Below are 20,122 nucleotides of genomic sequence, written 5' to 3' on the forward strand. Positions count from 1 at the left end.
AGCAGTTCCATGAAGGACTGTGGCCCGTGGGAGGGACCCCACGCTGGAGCAGGGGAGGAATGCGAGGAGTTCTTCCCCCGACCATGAAGCAGCGGCATGAAACAACGTATGATGAACTGACTGCAACCCCCATTCCCTCTTCCCCCCTATGCCGCTCGGGAGGGGAAGGTAGTAGAGATAATGTTAAGCTCGGGAAGAGGGAGGGGTGGGGGGAGGTTATCTTGTTCTCTGTCTCATTATCCTGCTGTTTGTAGTAATAAATGAATAGTTTTCCCCAAGTCGAGTCTGTTTTGCCCGTGATGGTAACTTTGAGGATTTCTCCCTGTCCTTATCTCAAGCCTCGAGCCGTTTTTCCTTATATTTTCTCTCCCTGTTTTCTCGGAAGGTGGGGGGAGTGAGAGAGAGACTGCGTAGTCTGGTCCGATCGGGGCTGAACTACGACAACCCATTACTGTCACCTATCAGAATGCAGCATAATTATTTCAGTTTGGTTCCCTAACTTTTTTTTGCTGTTCTTTTTCTGTTACATTTACTTATTCTACAGCTACACAGCAAAATACTATTATTACTCTCTCTCATAACGTCCTGAATCTAGGCACACAGTCCAAAAATGTATCACGTGCTTTTCATGGCATACTCGTTCAAATGTAATCTGCTGTCCACTGCTGGAAAGAACATTAAGAGTCAAATCTGTAGCCCTCAGTTCAAAGCTATTAAAAGGACTGGACAAGATATTAACTCTTAATGTTCAATGATGCTGACTGCTGAGAAAAAACAAAATACTGCTTTTAATACATATGAATTGCAACTGAAGTGGAATTAAGGGAGGAATTCAAGTTGGACATAACGCCACTGCCCTTTGTGTTCCATTATTTGATTTCATTTTCTACCTGATGCCTAGAGTCAGAAACCTAACATGCCTGCAGATGATTCAGTGGCTTGTGCTATGATTGGGTTAATATCACGTCTATTTTTTAATTTCAATAAATGAGGTTAAAACAACTCCATCTTGTAGCCAAGCTGCTGCAAAAAGACTTTGTCCAGTAGCAGCAGATACTCCTAGGCAACTAATTAAGAGCCAGTACCTTTCCACAAAGGTGAACTTGGCCACAGATGTGCCATTCTGTGCACTGTTGACTGCATTTATTCGCTATGACTTTTTGGCCTCTTATTGGAAAGACATCTTGCTTTACAAACTCCATCCACTCTAAATTAGTACAGAGCAGGTCTCAAACCTGGAATGCTGCCCAGAGAGAACACAATGCACAAAGCTGTAAGTTATTCAAGAACCAACACCAGAAGTTCGAATATGTTCTTGATGAAGCTGTAAACTTCAACTGGTAGAGCTTATCAAAATAAGACTACCCTCCTGCTTAGTGATGGGTGGGGTGGATACCACTTCCATCTGTTGTATTGTATAGAAACAAAACAAACTTTGAAGAGAAAGCTCTTAACCTGTTTGTTATTGCTGAAACGAAAATACCAATTCAGAAACTCATATTTTGGAAACAAGTCTCCAGTAGTCACAATATTTTTCAGACACCAGATGGCCCGCTCTCCTGGTCTGCGCATCAGAACAACTAAATGCTTGTGTGTCTTAATGTATCATTTTAGGGTGGAAAATGAATATGTAAAGTAATTAAAATGAGAATCTTTGAGATGAAATCTCAATCCTATTGAGCTCAAGGACAATTCTGCCATTGACTTCAGCAGTGTTATATTTTCATCACTGCTGTATCTCAGATGTGAAAACACATCCGTTTAATTTTGATATTTTAAGACTGGTTGTTTTCTCATATTATTGCTTCAATACACAATCCTTAGGAGTTGAAAGCAGTTTAAGGAAGCATTTTAGGAGAGTAAACAATGGCATGTTAGAAGTGGCAAAGTCTAAATCTTTTTTTGACTATTATTCGGAGTGACATATTTTATAATGAATTTTAAAAATAAAATCTGCAAAAACACATACTGTTTTTCTCATATCTACAGGTTAGTACATACACAACATACATTTGTTAGCCTGTAAAAAGCAGGTGCTTTAAAAGCTTCCTGAAATGAAAATTTCATTTTAAATGTTTCTTTAACAACTTCATGGAAGTGAGTTATTGTAACACTCACCTGATAAAATGAGGTGTTTTGGATATGGCTACAATTGTACACAGATTTCACCTAAATTTTAAGGTCCCCAAATAACAGCGCAGTGAAAATAACTGCACAAGTTTCATAGGCAGTCAACAGAGTAAGACAGAGATGCCTTCAAAAACTGCTTGAAGTAATTACTGCCTGCCTACCTTGGGACCCAAAACTTAAAAGCCGAAGCCTCCCTTTTGATCGGGTATTAAACCCATATTCATGGACTGTAAGGATACTACAAGTATTTACTATAGAAAATTCACTAAATTCCTAGAGTTTAACAATGAGAAAGTTAGGTACGTACATTACACAGATGGGATGTTTCTTCAGGATTGTACCTTTGGATAAAATGATTTGCAAGCTCTGCCATCTTTTCTCTTCTAAACATTAATGTTATAACAGTGACCATTAAATGGGCAAGAATGTACGGTGAGAAATTACTAATTGGTTCAACTACTGCCAAGCCCACTTGCCTGTGATATTTTTTCAATGACTTGAACGGATGCAGCTTTCCTGTACCTTATATACAGCACAAAGAATGTGTAAAAATATTGCTAGATCGGAACAGTCTTAGCAATTATGCCTCTACGCTGACTGGAGTTAGACATTTGGACTGACAGCATATAACACGTACCAAAACACAAAGACCTCCATCAGGCTAATGTTGCCAGTACAACATTAATCACCATACAGGGCACGCATTTGAAAAACATACGCATCTGACACTGAGCTCATTCAAAACAGCTTTACTGCTGACTCTGAAAAGACTGGAATCTGGACTGATCAATTATACAATAAACTCTTGTCATCTTAACCTATCCTTGCAGCTAATAAGACAACTATTGTCCACATTTTATTGTTGTGCTACACCAATACCCTCCGGGTTGTCAAGCTGATGTAGCGCTGAAGATGAGCTGAAGAGTGACTCTGTTGTATATTTATAAAGAATTCTGTAGCTAACTTTGCTCTAAATTGGGCATGTAATGAATGCATTACTGCAAAGCAGGGAAATAAAACCTATTACAGGGTAGAAATGAATCATCGCAATGGCAAATCATTTTCTAAGCTGCAGTATTTTCTCTGTTATTGCTTTCCTTTAAACTTTGGTGAAAAGCAATTACTTTATTCTTTCTCTTTACTTTTATTACTGGTGATTCTTATGCTAATTTTCCCCTCTATATTTGATTTGATTTTGAAAAGCTTTTTGGAATTCAAGATTAAATTGAATTGGTGATACTGCCCTGCCATCTTCACCTCCTACCTTTCTTCTCCCCATCCCCCACTCTGAGATCTGAAGCATTCTTTAAAAAAAACCAAACAGAGCAAACTCAAAGCTATCACATTTTAAACTGTTTCTTGTTCTGGATAAATGAGATAAGTCAGTGTCCTCAAAACATCAGAATAATAAAAGTAATTTTTTTGCAATTCTTTTTTTTTTCTGTAGTGTTAAACCCATTATCAATTTCACAGTTTGAAGAAATAAAAGTTCCCTGAATTTAAAAAAAAAAAAATTACCGATATTAACTTTTTTCTCTTGAAGAATAGCACACCTCCTGCAGCAAACTGAAATGGTACTTGTGGTACTTTTGTTGTCCTATGCCAGTTGCTTAGGTCAATAGAAAAACATGTTATTTTTCTTCTTGCAGTGAAATTAGTGAACAGAATGTGCTACTTTTCAGATTCATCAAGAATCACTTCAAGTAAACAAACAATAAAAATCTGAAATCAGAAAACTTACAATTACAACTTACAATAGTCACAAGCTTAGAGGTTTTTTTAAACCATTCATTTTTTTTCTTGGATTTATCTATTTTATAAAAAAAAAATTTATCTACTATCAAAAGTCACTAATAGGGCACAGAACTGCTGAAGATTTACTTTGCTCATTGCTTATAACCTGACATACACTATGAGGATTCACAGGATTAGCACTTTTAGATGAAAGGTTACAACCCATGAGACTGAAAGGCAGTCTTAATATTGAAATGCCAAGGCTTCATGTTATTTTTTCATTTGTATTCAATGAATTTGAATTAAATTTCAAGACTAAAACCCACATTATTTTGATTAGCAGATTCTTTTGAAGACTACTCGCAAAATGCATTTAAATGAATAAAAAAATTGTGAACAATGATAGACTGTTGCTTATAGCTTTAAAAACAATATGCATGAAAGTACCAATTTTAGTTTTAAATCTTGCATCTATCAAGATTGTTTTAAGTATCCCGTTAATGGTCACAAAGAAGGCAGCGACACATCTTTTCATTCTTATTCTGATGGAACTTAAGCGAATTACAAATAATAATAAAAAAAAACCACCAAACAAAAAACAACCTGTTAGCTGAGATCACAACTGGGATAGGCCTAGTAAGTTCCAGTTACTGCATCTGAGGCCAATAATAGTATTGAGCTCATTTGTTTGGAGTTTTGGCTGTCATTTTTTAGACCAATAGAGACATTCAGGGTGCTGAGATCAGAAGAAACCATGGAACTGTTTATTAGCTTTATTTTTCCTTGTTCTGACTGAAATTTAGAAGCCCTAAAACCGCAGCTAACCTTCTGAGATGACACCATCACATGTGGTTTAGGTGATCCTTGTGACATAAAACCAGAGACTTCAATTTTTCTGAGTTGTTCTAAGCAGCTGGATTAATAAAATGTTGTAACCGAAGGCTTTTATTTTGTACGTAGCATTTTAGTTGCATTCAAAGTCTAAAGAGCCATTATTAAAATTTCATTCTAAAGAAGAAATTATTCCACCCTAGATCGGTGAGCAGATTGGAGAACAAGGTCTTTTCTAATTTAACTGCACATGATGTACTCTGATTATATTTTGTTCAGCAAACCAGGCGTTCAACCAGGCATTGGTAACAATTCCTACTTGTTTTTAGATCCTAACTAAGAGGGCAGTGTTGTCTTCAAAATTTTAGAGGAACTTCACCTGTACAAAACAAGAAGTACTCTTGTGTCATTTCCAGTGGTGTGGAATTACATTTAGACTCATCATTTTTACTTTTATACATCATTTGAACAGATTATTAGAACAACTAGCAGAAGAGTTGTTGACTACTAGCCACTAAATTAAAGTTTTAAAAGGCACATAATACATACATGTGCATTTTTTTCATATATGACATTTAATCTTGCACATTTGAGCACGGGACATGGAATAACTAACTCCCAACTTGCTTTGCCTTATAATCGAATCATACTTTTAGAAAATAGTAGAATTATTTAAACCTGTTATTCTGACTTGATATTCTGTTTCAGAAGATGATTGATCACTGAGAATTAAGCAGCAGTGCTGCAGTACTTCAAGGACACACATATTTTATCTACACAGACCTACTGAAACCGTATGTTTCAAGTTCCGCAAAAGCAGGCATTGTAGCAGGCAAGGAGTTAATGTGTAAAATATTAGCAGCCCTAAAGTTTCTTTCTGTCAACAACATATAGCCTGTCCTTTTGAAAGCTTTCAGTTGTAAACAGTACTTCTGACATGAAGAGTACTTTAGTCTAGGCATCATGCACCGTCTTCTTTTCTTTGGACGTCAAGCCTTCGAATGCTAGGGGCTGTACAAGTAGAACAGAGCGAGATTACAGGAGAAATTTTCAAAGGCATAAAGAGTTCTTAAGGACCCAGCTCCTATTCAAAAATCAATGAGAGCTGGACACCTAATTAGTACGGGTACTTTGAAAATCTCCCACTACTTCTCTTTTATGCAAGTTCCCTGCTATAGAAACAGCACTGAGCTAGAAGGCTAATTGGGAAAGGCTGTGCTGGCTGTGACTAGGAAACAGAGGTGAGGAAGTGGATTAACTGCATATTTCAAAATAAAAACTTTGCCTCAGACACGTTTATTGCACTTGCTGATTGAAAGCAAAATAAAAAAAAAAAATCTTCACCAGTGTGCAAACTCTTAATTGCCTTTGTCTCCTTGAATTTCAAGGCATGGACCCTGAAGATCTCTCATCTTTGGAAATTAGGATTTTTTTTTTTTCAGCAATATTATTTTGTTTTATTGCACACATCATTTTGATGTTATTGTTGCTTGCATAAAAAAAAATATAAAGGAATATACCAGGGTTTAGAGGACACTACATATTCAGCTTGCCTGTGCTATGCCTGATGAAGGGGTTTTTCGATAAGTAAAAGCTTTGATCTTATTTTACAAGGTAACAGTTACAAGTAAATGGATGATCATTGCCTTCCCGTCACCCTCCCTGCTCTTTCAACTTTGAACCAAGACCAAGAAATAACTGGCAAGCCAAAAAACTGCATCTTCTTTAAGTTCCAAATTGTAAACTCAAGTGCTAGCTAAAACTACTATGCCCTGGATGATGGAACTTGGGGACAGGAGAATGGAGAACTTCAGTTTTTATGAAAGATGCTCTGGTGGGACTTGTTGTATGTGTATGTGTGTTATTGTTTTATCTATATTCATAAACCAATTTTCTTCAGAGTTTAGATATCTGGCCTTGGAACACTCATTTTTCATGTTCACTGCTGTTTTTCTAACCATTATCCTATGCCATTTCATAAATGACATTCTACTGAATTATTATAATCCAATACATATTGTATGCCACCTCAGTAAGTTTGGCCCACTGTAATCATTAATCTATTTCAGTCTAACATTTTAAATCTTTCTCATTTTTCAAGTCAGCTACTCCCTTACTGAGGCTCTGATTTCTCAGATGACTTATGTGGTTGGTGAGAGCAGATCATTGTACAACCACTTAAAATTACAGAAAATATTTACATTATTGCTTCCTCTCCTGATAAATGAGGACCAAATAATTCCTATGAATAATGATTCGCATACATTTCACAAAACTTAATCTTATGTTTTCTCATAGAAAACATGTAAAAGATAAAGATATCAGGACCCTAGTCCAGTATGGATTTCTTAATTTGACCAGGAGTCATAGTACTGACTCACATCTTTCAATGCACACAACTAACCATACACTGTTAAACAGGTAATTATGTCAAAGTTGTCTGACCTTTTAGATGTAATAAGAATGTTTTAAAGAATAATTGAAATGAAGAGAGTACTGGCTTGCCAATAAACTAGTTTTCCTTTTTAACAGCAAGATTTAACATGTGGAATTCAGAGGGAAATACTTGTAGATCCCAGAATTTCCAGCACAAGCACCGTTCGTTTCAATGTCTTACTTGCCTTACCAAAGGACAGCAGAGTTTTGATCCATGAACTCAGTTAGGGTTACTCAGCATGGTGATATGCAGCCAGATTTCAGTTATCACCATTTTATTACAGCCTTACGCAGCTAGATTCCTTTTAGTTTTGTACACGGTTACATTTTGCTTTGTAAGCTAGGTGGTAGTTGAGTATATCCTCTGCAGTCTATTAATATAATGATACTTCTGCTTCTCCCACTTCACATTAGTGGGGAAAAAGAAGTCTAGCATGTGCACTCTCAGCAATACAACAGACTTTTAATGAGTCTAATTTAAGAGTATTTCTTGCCAGGAAGAAGGAAAAAAAAAAAAACCTGCTTTGTAGAAGTTCTGTTCCCTAAAATTATTCAGTACAAGAACTGCATCACTAAAACAGCAAACACATGAAAACTACATCCAAAAGGGCAGAAGACCAGGTCTGGATCCATTTTGACTTACACTAAGTGTTTATTTAGCCAAGGCACTTTAGCAGCTGCCGTTAGAGATACACATCCATCAGACTGACATACGGAAAGTTCTCTCTTTCACAGCGTTCGCCATTAGATGTTTAGCTTTAGAGTAAAACTAGAAGAGGTAGGATCCGTCATATCTTTATCCTGAGCTGTTTTGAGGATCTGCACCATGCTACTGTATGACCCAGTTTTTCAGAACATGCCAGCTGGCAAATCTCAATCTCCTTGAATTTGCTAATATTAGCTATTACTTCTTAACTCTGAAACTGCTCAAGTCATCAAGACCTAAACTTTTTCAGTAGAGCACAAATAGGGAGAATTTAAATGTTTTCTTTTCTATAATTGCACTTGGATTTTGATGTTCCGAGAAAAGAAAACACCGTTCTCTAATATCTCATGCACAGTGACGACAATTTGTAACCTTAATACTAATAAATAGCTTGTCATTCTTTAAGTTTCTCCTCTCCCTCCACTCTTAGCAAAATGATTATTTACAGGAGATAAACCTGGAGTCTTTCCAGTGCGCATTTCAATGAAGTCATTAATGGTTTGGAGGAACATACTGAGTACTTTCTTGTATGCTCGTAAGAAGACAATATTTATTTGTCTGAAAGATTTAACTTCTGTAAACTGTTCTACCCAGGCTTACAAGCATTAGTGGAGATAATAAGGCTCCTCTCTGAGGAAAGGATGCAGTCATTAAATCCTGTCTGATACAAGGACTTAATAAACATGCAAAGTTGTTATTGTATAGGGCAAATTTCAAATCATGGACAAAATATATTTAGCAATGAAAGAATCCTTTCTCAGTAGCAAACTGTATTTCATTAAACATCTTTTTTTTTTCCCAAAGCTCATTATTTCATTAAACACATCATTCATTTAAGAGTATGGGAATAACAAGGTATTTCCAAATATCCTACAAAACACCTACACCCATCTGCATCTGAGTTTTTTTTGTATTTCAATGCTACAACTTATGGACCAGGTAAAAGCATGAATACTTAGGCATGCTTAGATGACAATTGTAAAGGCCACATAAAATTGACTTTTTTCTTTGCAGTTTGCTTACAGAAGAAACCTCTTGTAGGTCACACTTCTATATTCCTGTCTTCTAAATGATAGATTAAAGGCTGTTTAGTAGGGCCTGTTGCGATAGGACGAGAGGTAATGGTTTTAAAATAGAGGGGGGTAGATTTAGATTGGAAATTAGGAAAAAAAATTTTACGATGTGAGTTATAGAACACTGGCATAGGTTGCCCAGAGAGGTGGTGGAGGCCCCACCTCTGGAAACATTCAAGGCCAGGCTGGATGAGGCTCTGAGCAACCTGATCTAGTCAGGGATGTCCCTGCTCCTTGCAGGGGGGTTGGACTAGATGACCTTTGAAGGTCCCTTCCAACCCTAACCATTCTATGATTCTATGTTATAGCTGGATGTTGTTTTTTTTTTATAAACTTAAATATAAATGAGAACCAGGAATGAACATCTAACAAATTTATCTAAAGCCAGAGTGGATCAAGTTGGCCGTAATATTCTGAACCCGCACAAGCCCAGATCCTACATGTCTCCAGAAGCACTGTCAAGCAAACATTAAACTCCATCCTTATGAGCTGTTTAGCGATAAAAAACCAAATGCACATTCTTTAGCCTTAGAGCACTGATCATAAAAATTCTCAAGGACTCTAAGAATGCATAATTGTACAGGAAAAAGACAGGAAATACACATTTTCTACCCAATAATTTACCTTTATGAATTGAGACAGTGCTTTAGGTCCAACAAGACAGGTAAGTGCAGTACTTAGGGAAACAGAACAGAAATACACTGAGAAGTAAGATTCTCTGCAATTGCCAAATGCTATGGAGAAGACAATGCTTCATGTGTGAATTAATAAGCAAATTAACTGATGGAAAGCACGTGGAAATGTGTAGGAGTAGTTCAAACAAACAAGGAAATCGAAGAGCAAACACACTGCCACTACTGTGAAGGCTGTATCAGAAATAAACCATTTATAGAGCATTCTGCACTGCCTCCAAAGAGAGAAAAAAATAAGGAAGATAAACTTAGGCACCCTGCACTCTTCAGATCTTGATACCAACCCTGCTGAAAATAATGAGTTACTGACTTTAACTGGTTTTGAATCAGGCTCCTAAGGGGGGAAAAAAGGTATCCATGAGAATATTCACTACCATTCAAGCACTTTCAACATTCACCTTAACAGACAGCGTAACCCAACCAATTATCCATGCAATGCTGTATGTGAATAATTATCAGTTTGTGTTGTCACTGCTCTGATCACCAGTAATTATATGCTGATGAAGCGTCAGCAAGCAGACCTCATCGGTCACTTGCCAACCCTATCTGCAGACAGGCGAGGAAGAGCTTTGTTGACTGTTCCTTGAATTCCCAGTCAGCTACAGAGCACATCTACAGCATGAGGACACACTTTTGTCTGCTACCCAGGGAGATTGCTCTTCACCAGTTATCATTAACACCTACATGGCCAAGTAGGACAAGTACATGGTCTCTGTATTGTGGAGAAAGGAGGTAACATAATTGTTATTATTCAAGCTTACTCTTCAGTCTCTTTAGTTTCCCCAAACTTCTTCAGATTAGCAGAGAGACGCAACTTATGGCTGGTAATTTTCATGTACCCTATGATAACGGAAGGCAAAGATAGCTGTTAAATTAATAACCCTGAGCCACCGATACCAAGTGTGCTGCAGCTGGAGCTTTTTAAATGCCTTGCTCTGGCAGCGAGCCACTTCACAGCACGGAATCAGTAGGAAACCTCACTTCTCTGAAAATGCCTACCTGAGGAAGCCAAATATGATGAAAGCAGCAGGAACACCTCATGAAGAGTAGATTATACAACTAGAAGACATTTAGAAGTGGTTTTTGTTTTTTTTTTTGTTGGCAGAACCAGATGAGAAATCCTGCCTTCAGAGTACGAGTGAAAGAAAGCTTACTGAGACCGAAATGGTTACGCCAAGCGCATCCTTGACCTCTGCAACACTGACACATCAGTTTAAATGTCTCCCGAGGTGGGTACCTAAAGATCTGCTTGTTCACATTCATGAGTGTCTTAGTTCTTAGATAGAGAACCTCTATGAATTACAGGCTTAATGACTGTCATCTTGCCCAGGATAGCACCACTGTTTATATACATCTCTTATTTAAGGCAACTGTAGCTAAAAATTCAGAGGGGAAATCCAATATTTTCCACTAGTGGATTTGTGACAGGGATCCTTGCTTTCGAATGTCCTTATTCCACACATTTTTACAATTTGACTGCACCAAACATCGGTAATCTCAGCTGATTTGTTAAGCATTCTTTTTGCACAGAAAAATACTTAGATAGCAGATAAGCAGCATGGTATCTGTGACTCTGTATAAGCACATTGGAAATCTAACTTGTTTGCATGTTTAGCTGATTAAAAAGTAATATTAAAAAACCCAATAAGTCCCAGAAGTTGCTATCTGGGCTCAAAAAAAGAAGCACAAACAACTATTTCCTTCCATCACAAGCTGTATCTGTCTTCCTATCAAAGATCCTATCCAGAACAAAGGAGCACGGTCAGAAAGGGCAAGAAGTACAGCAACTCCATACTGAAGGAAAATTACAATGAAAAAGGAGGAAACGGCAACAGATGGAGACAACTGCTGTTACAGACTGATTATGCTGCCTCTCCCATCCTAAAGGAATATTTACTGCCCACCTGCTGCCTGGAAAGGTAAGCATTTTGTTCAAGGCCTAAAAGGAAGTGGAAAAAGAAAAAAAAAAAAAGAAAAATAAATTCTAGAAGTATTTTTCCCAATGCTCAGGAACCAAACTGAAACAGACTTAAATTTATTTTTTCTTCAATTCCTTCTATTTCTACTTTTTCTATGAGAAACCAAAAGGGAAGTCCATTACTTTGTCTCTCAGAGTTATCACATACCCATCTTTTTAAGGGAAAAAGAACAGAACCACCTCATATCTAAATCTGATTTTATCACATGTATTCACCTGGGCTGTTACTGAGCATGCTCTCTGCTATTTCCCCTATACAACAGTGGACCGGGCCAATGAGAAGGATCTCATATTGTAGCTAAATAAACATATCTGAATTAGCACTTTTAACTGTCTAAGATAAATTGCAACCAGACTTGGGATAATCAAGATGTAACTCGAAGAAATTCTGGGATGAGTGCACATTCAGTCTTTCAAGGATCAATACAGTCAGAAAATTTGCTGTAATGCTTACTGCAGTTTATGCAGAAAAAGCTTTTCAACTGCTCATACTGGTCTTTCAGATATAAGACATAAAACAAATGGAGGACATACAAAAATGTTTTAAGAATTCTATTCTTTCATGTTATGCTAGAATTGTTTTTATCTATAAGACGCATACGGTTTTGTAAAGTGACAAAAGAACATCTGCAGAAACAATAAAAATAATTTCTCCTGTTAATTAGATGACAGGGACATAAACAAGTTTGGGTTTTTTTGCCCTTATAAATTCACCATAGGACTTCTATAGCATATAAGTAATCATGTATAGCCAAAGTGAGCTTTTTTTTTTTTTTTGCTTTCTTTCTATGCCCATCACCATGGAAATACCAAATAATTCAAATGGCTGTTTATTATTACAGTTGAAAGAAAAATAATCATTGCTAGATCATTTTAAAGACAGCAATAAGGCTGCATTAGGAATGTTTCAAAATGCAATCTTGCTATACTGTCAATTATTTTAATTTTATAACAAGCATTTTTTTGGCATTTGCATCATGTTCAGAAATTAATACAAAATTGACTATTTGCTTCCAGCTAACTACCCAGATAATCTGCTGCATATCATGAAGTACATAAGTAATGATTTCGTGTGGAAGATGTTTAAAAATACTTCAAAAATTTCTATTAAGGGTTAACAACTCCAGGATATACTCCATTCTACTGGGTTTAGAAATCACGGAAACATGTATATCCTCATAAGATAATTGTCTCTAAATACTGGAATTAAAAGGATTTAAGAATGTGTCTAAGCTGTTAGTAGCTCCTTTTGTAACGTTGAGAATGGCTTGACATGCAACTGAGTTGTAGTTTCTGAAAATACACCAGAATAAGCAAGATAAAATTGAAAAAATATTTTCAGTCTGAATTACTTACACACTGTCCCACTATTGGAAAAATAATCAAAACAAAATTATCATGTATGTGCTTAAGTTCATGACCCAACACATTAGCTGGAGATTAAACCACAATAAGGAATCAAACACAAGTTACCAAATTAAAATTCAGATCTAAAAATATTTCATACTAAAAAGCAGAAATAGGCACGGTTTCCATTAAGTGGTAAATATTGTTTTGCAAATAACTGACTTCATATTTTGATTTCAAGAAATGAAATTATCCCGAATTATTCCAAATTCAGCCTCTTTGGAGTAAGTATTGATTTCTCAGAAAACTGTAACTGTTAACAAGCACTGCATGCTGACAAGAGACTTTTCCTTATGAGGAACATTGAGAAGAAATTCAGATGAGCGTATGCACGCTTATATAAGGAAATCTTTTAATATTCCACTCTTGGAGCCAAATTGATCTAATATTGCAGCATTGTGAATTAATTTATTCGTTTCTAGCTCAGATGCAACATCTTGAGAAATATTTACCATGGATTAATAGATCTGGACACCAAATTTAGTCTTCCATGATCTTCATTACCGTGACAGTTAATTTCAACACTTTGTTGAAATATTCATTCACTGATAATTTTAATATAGTTTGAGAATATCGGTCTACCCAAATACTGCCAGTTTAATATACTATATGATTTTTAAGGCATAGATCTATGCCTTCTTGTCTTCTGAGTTACAGAAGAAAGGAATTTGCTAACACATGCCAGACAATTGGTCCATCTACTAACTGATTGTCCTCTCGGCAAAAGCTTATATTGGGGAAAAGATCTGTAACATGCAGAGCATTGGACGTAAGCAGGAAATAGCACAAACCAAAGCTCAATTACTCCACCAACAGTTTGAGTAAACTTTTTATAGTTCAGATATCACATAGTATAATTTCTTGTCTGTCAAGTCCTTATTTAAGAGAACAGGCAGTAACAGCAGGCTGCTCACTTCACTGAGTGATGGATTATCCCATGTTGGCCACAATACTTGCTACCAAGTCCACAGCTCTGCTTCTATCCGTCTTGAAAAAGTATAAATGTCTCCTGCTAAGTCCTACGATCCACTATCAAGTTTTACAGAGGGAATAAAGAAAGAAGGATGATGAATTCCTTGATGGAGGTTCATCACCTACCTCCAAGCAACTTGTGAGATGCTAGTAGTGAAGGAATTTCTTCTTCCTCCCTTCCCCACAATAGGCAATTAGCTTTTACTCTTTAAAATTATAATATGTTCCTTGTTTCAGTTTACATAGCTTCGAATGTTAATTATTGGTCATAAAATTCCTCTTTTAAAAATTGCATTTAAGTAGTTCATACTATGAACTTCAGCACCTTTGATGTAACCAGATGTTTGGTGACTCTACGATATCCTGTTTGGTTTTTTACATGTTATAGCTTTAATTTTGAAGATTTTGGTCTTATATTTAAGGATAAAATGCATGTATCTATGTCTATAGCAGTTATCAATGGCATTAAGAGCAGCAGGTTAGCACTTAGCTAACAGAGTCATTTTGTCTAGAGTCCCACCATAGTCAAGTCTGATGCATGCAAATTACAAACACACTGCTGCTTTGAGTCGTCTCCGATATTGTTCCCAAATCATAGAACATAATCTGGCCACTACCAGAGTGCTCTGCAGCTCTTTTAACTTCTGTCTATATAGAATTTTTTTTTTCCTCAACTAGAAACTGCCATACTGAGCAGAACACGGCCCTCACGGTGTGATCCAAGTTGATATAGCTATTCGCATGCCACTACGTGTGTATTTTCATATGGAGATGGACAGCAGGATCCTCTGCTCTGAAGTCAGCAAAGCCTTACTAATTTACAGCAGATCAGGAGTTGGCTCTTAACATATTTAGTTTCTCCTTACATGGTTTATTGGTTGAAGGCTCAATAACTCTAATATCTTCTGAAAATGAAAATGCACATCTATGCATAATAGAACAACTCAAAGCGTTATTATAGCTGAGATGGCATATTCAGCAGGATCAATGTTCATATTAAGATGTTTGTTAATGAAACACCTAGACATATGGCTAATTTATGCTTCTCAAACAACTCCTGTAGGCTAGCTCCTGGGATTGTCATAAAATATATAGTTGTCCAATTTATCCGGCTAGATTAAAATCGTGAGCACACAGCACATCAATGACAGCTTTATACGTACTCTGCTGGTCTGCACAGCAAAGATAGAAAACAATTTTGCTAACTCTCTTATTCAATTAAATAAAGGAAAAAGAAAAACAAGCGGAGCTGCTATAAGAGTATCAATCCCACTTGACTCAAAGAAATTTGAACATAAGTCAAATCCAGTGCTAAATACATCAGAACTTGGTAAACCATGGAAAGAATCAAACTGGCTGACTGGCATCCCCGTGGCCAGATTAATCTATGGGAACTCTCCTGTTGAATGCGCACTGCTCAACCCTCCATAAAATATTCTTTTTCATGTGTAAGACACCTAAGTGATTTTTGTAATTAAAATTATTTTTATAATCTCTGCCTCAGCTACAAGGACCTACAGTTGAAATGACAGCTTAAATCTTATTTTGGTAACAGGCATCTTCTTAAAAAGGATTCTACCTACAGTGATAGAGCACTAAATTTGTTTCTGCTTAAGAGGTAGCAAGACTATATTTCAAGCAAAAGCGACTAAGCTGGTTTTTGTTACGCGTCTTTAGTTTTTCTCTGATACCTAATTCATAGATTCAGCAAACACACACATGCCAATAATGAACACAGAGCAATCGCAACCTAAAGAAGACTGGAGAAGATAAATTTTACAGTGTGTGAAGAAAGCCAAGCAAAACCTTAACTCCATCACAATGGCTCGTTAGTAAAATATTTCAAGGGAGTATCTCACTGTAGCAACTCTCAGAACATTTACTCTAGATGTTCCTCCAGTGTAGCTGTATTTGGGTTATTATTTCTATCTCAGCCTTCTCTTGCAAAGACTGCTTTCAGGTGACGTGTATTGCTAAAGAGTTTTTATGACCTGTCCTGTAGGTAACAGCTGGTCAGAGGTAGGAAACCCAGAAGCAAAACATGGCCAAATGAGGTGGCCGACATAGACTCAGGCAGAGCTGGAGCATGGATACAAGTGAGTGACACTAACAGGCTGCTGCTATTTTCAGGTGGCACTCCGTCGCCATGTTTGCTCCTCACTCTCCCTGAAAACAAAAGGTTCACCAAAGAGGATAAAAATAAATGAAAATTTTCATGATCTAATACAAAAATCTCCAAACCCTGAGCAGTGTTGGTGTATTTGGCATTATAACAGAAAATTTGTATCTTGGAGTACAGAAACCATGGGAGCCCTAAGCAGGAGCAACTTACTCCATCGGTGAGACTGAAAATCTGTTCAGGTCAGGAAGAGTTCTAGAAAATCATGCTGAAACTCTAAAGGGCACTAACCCTTGTTAATGGTAGAAATTTGAGCTTTGTCACTATGGGACAGTACCACATGTTCTACCTACCCAATCCATCTGAATGCTGGTGTTTCTCAAAGTACAGATTCCCAGCGATGGAAATGTCCACCTGCTCCAGAGTCAGGGATTCCAGAGGAAAAAACCCAAACAAACAACAATGTAAAGACTTCCGAGACTCTAGCTTCAAAGGACAGAGTAGGGATTAGAATGTGGTCATTTTGGGATAAACTGCCTAGAATTATAGATTTTAGGAACAATTTGCCTGCTCAGTGGCATTGGTATTCTCGTCAGCTTCTCTGCCAACAGCAGCAGGAAAACTGACCAGAATACCAACGAAACTCCAGGGTCTGCTTCATTACATCTTTTGGTGTTTTTAAAATTAAATTCTATCTGCTCTCAGTTAATAGGAAAATTTGAATTTGCAACTTTAAGCAGATCTAGGCCAAAATAACAATTAGGAAAAATCTAAATTTTCTGTGAAACTAATCCTGTTTCTCTGTTGGCTTTATTATTCAAATAAAAAAGATCTATGGAAACAGCAAGAACAAATTCCCATTTCATCCTGCCACAGGGCTAGGTTGAGTTGCAAGTTTCCAAGTTATGTTCCTGTCCGCATGCTAAACAGAACAGAATTTAACAGTATCAACAAGAAATCACCTTGAGAAGTAAAAAAAATTAAACTGATAAGTAATACCTATGCCTAAAATATAAGCTCTCTCCATAAACATTTGTGTAACATTTCACATTTATAGGGTAAACAATTTGTCTGCTTGTTTTGAGTCATGTTATACTTGGCTTTTGCTCTTATTTAGTATGAATGATAAATACAGAGATAACATTCATAAAGCCTGTCATGTGCATTCTGGTTTTCTTTACCTCCCCACCCTGGAAATTATTTTCATGAGATTTATTTCAGATTTATTTTACAAGCCAATTCTAAGCATTCTTGAATGACAGCTTAATTTCTCTAACTGTAGCACCTTGTTTTTATGTGGCCAAACACCAGTACACATTTAAACTTTCTGAAGTTGAACTACCTATTAATTCAATACTGGTATATCATCTCCTTGATACCTGTTGTCATTTACATTACAATTTCTTTCATCTTTTATCCCTCATCTCTTGAATCAAATACAACTTTTCAGGTCTCTTCTGCCCAAACGTATTTCTAAGGGCAGTTTCCCGGTTTACCTTGTTGATCTAGGAAAAATGTTTTTCTAGTAGAAAATATAGTGAAATTTATGCATTTATTTATATTTCTATTATTTTAAGCACAATACTTCCATTATTTACAGTAACGAAATCAGTACTGATTTCACTAATAACCAAATCTTAATAAATGCCAAACCAAAGAAATGCAAAAAAACATGCTAGTGTCACGAGCTCCTCAGTCTTCTTCATCTTATTATTTCCAAGAATAGACAGAAATCTCCATGCTGTGAACCATCACAAGCGGACAAACTCAGAGCTAGCTCAGCGCAAAGTAAGACAGCAACTTCAGGCAGCAGGCTCACCCTGAGGCTTGCTTTCCCTGGAAAGAAATGGGGAACTGATGGCTTTAGCCCGAACAGTCATCTTACTGACACCTTATCTGTATCCTCTTACAAATATCTTACAACAGCCTAACATGCTGAGAGGAGCTGCTCCTACTAGAGAAGGAAGGAAGGTCAAGGCACACGCATGAAGATTTTTCCACTTACAGCAGCCACAACACCCATAATCAACACTTGGCAACCCAGAAATAACACGACCAGTAAACTCAGCTTTCAAAAGCTGTTTCTTTGCCTCTGCCCCTAGCTCTATCTTTCCTCTTTCATTAGAACATCATCTGGTACCACCACAAAATTGCTGAGAAGGATTGAGGTAGATCTGAACAAATTTCTGCGGCAAAACCAGGTCTTAAAGCCAGATTCTACCTTTGTGTGTTTCGCCACAGAACGGAAAGACTTCAGGAGAGCACCCTTGTTACCCACCTGATACTACAGACTACATCCCCCACACATCGGTGCAGTAAATTGGGACATTTTATCCAGCTTCTCTGGATCAGTAGAACACTGCTATGAGGATTGGTACAGCTATCAGTAGAATATTATTGCTAAGTATTACACACGCACATATTTTACTTCAGAGCCTTTGCAGCTTGCCCAAACTACACAGCATTTTTTTTTTTTTTTTTACAAGATCACCAACAGGTACATGCCTCACTTCAGAAATGCCTCAATGAATTTCAAAGTTCTACACTGATACGCTGAATAGCTTTAATTTAAATACAATTTTTATCCTGCACTTCCAGGTAATGGAACGGATGAAAATTCATGGAGCACTGACATTGCTACCCAGGCACGGAGACAAGGCTTTGCCACCAGTTCAACACAGGGCTTCAGAGTCACAGTTTAGTACTTCAGGGAACTTGAAAAATGGCTTTCAAAAAAACTCCCCTAAAAGTGAAAATAACCTAAAATGCAAGTTTTACAAATGTGTTATTTATGCTGTAGGGGTTTTATTTATTGCATCCAAAATTTTGCTTACAGAGACAAAGTGAGATGATTATCTTTAAAAGGAACCATGATGTCCTATTTTTAGTGGGTTGAATCTCATTAAAAAAAAAAATCAATTTTCTCATGTTGCCTCAAGCTTAAATAGCCAATGCCATCTTTAAGAAAATAATTACAGATGGATAAACTCTATAGCAATTAGTTTTTGTAAGCTGCACAAACCTGGATCTCTAGAGATTTGTTAAGAGGGTGGTACTGATGGAAGTCCTTGAAGTTGGTGTGATCAAGAACATTATTTAAAACCATTCTTTTCTATTAAAACAGTAATTTTTATATTAACTGTTTGGTCTTCTACAAAATTATCATGCCACACAGAAAGAAACTTTTATATGACTTCCCATATTTTTCTAAAAATTTGTTCTATTGAAATCAATGCCTGAAGTCCCACTAACCTCAGAGCCCTTGGCAAGCAAACCTGTAAGTGGAATTTATATGATTAGTAATCACTATCATGATTTTATCAACACATTGAATAGGAATTTTCTCCAATTATGTTAATCTCAACAGCCGCACCTCTAACACTGCGTTCAGTTTTGGGCCCCTCACTACAAGAAAGACATCAAGGTTCTGGAGCACATGCAAAGAGGAACAAGTTGGTGAAGGATCTGGAGAACAAGTCTTATGAGGAATAACTAAGGGAAGCGAGGTCTTGCCATCTGGAGAAAAGGAGGCTCAGGGCAGACTTTATTGCTGTCTACAACTACCTGAAAAGAAGTTGTAGTGACATGGGTGTTGATCTCTTCTCCCAGGTAACAAATGATAGGATGAGAGGAAATGTCCTCAAGTTGCACCCCAAGAGGTTTAGAATGGATATTAGGAAATATTTCTTCACTGAAAGAGTTGTCAAGCACTGCAACAGGCTACCCAGGGAAGTGGTGGAGTCACCATGCCTGGAAGTATTTAAAAGATGCGTAGATGTGGCACTTGGGGACATGATTTATAGGTTTACAGATGGACTCTATGATCTTAAAGGTCTTTTCCAACCCAAATGATTCTACGATCTGGTACATGGCTGAAATACCAACTTACTACAGATTGGAAATACCTCCTTAATAGTCTTTACTTATTTAATTTAATACTTATTTAATTTAATAGAGCTTCTTCTGAAGCTCTCAATCCAAGTGTTCCTTGTGTCCTTGTATCATAGCAATCTCACTGCAAATATATAACTTACACAAAATATA

The sequence above is a fragment of the Chlamydotis macqueenii genome, chromosome 4 (assembly GCF_036417535.1).
Source record: "Chlamydotis macqueenii isolate bChlMac1 chromosome 4, bChlMac1.mat, whole genome shotgun sequence".
In the NCBI taxonomy this organism is placed as follows: domain Eukaryota; kingdom Metazoa; phylum Chordata; class Aves; order Otidiformes; family Otididae; genus Chlamydotis; species Chlamydotis macqueenii.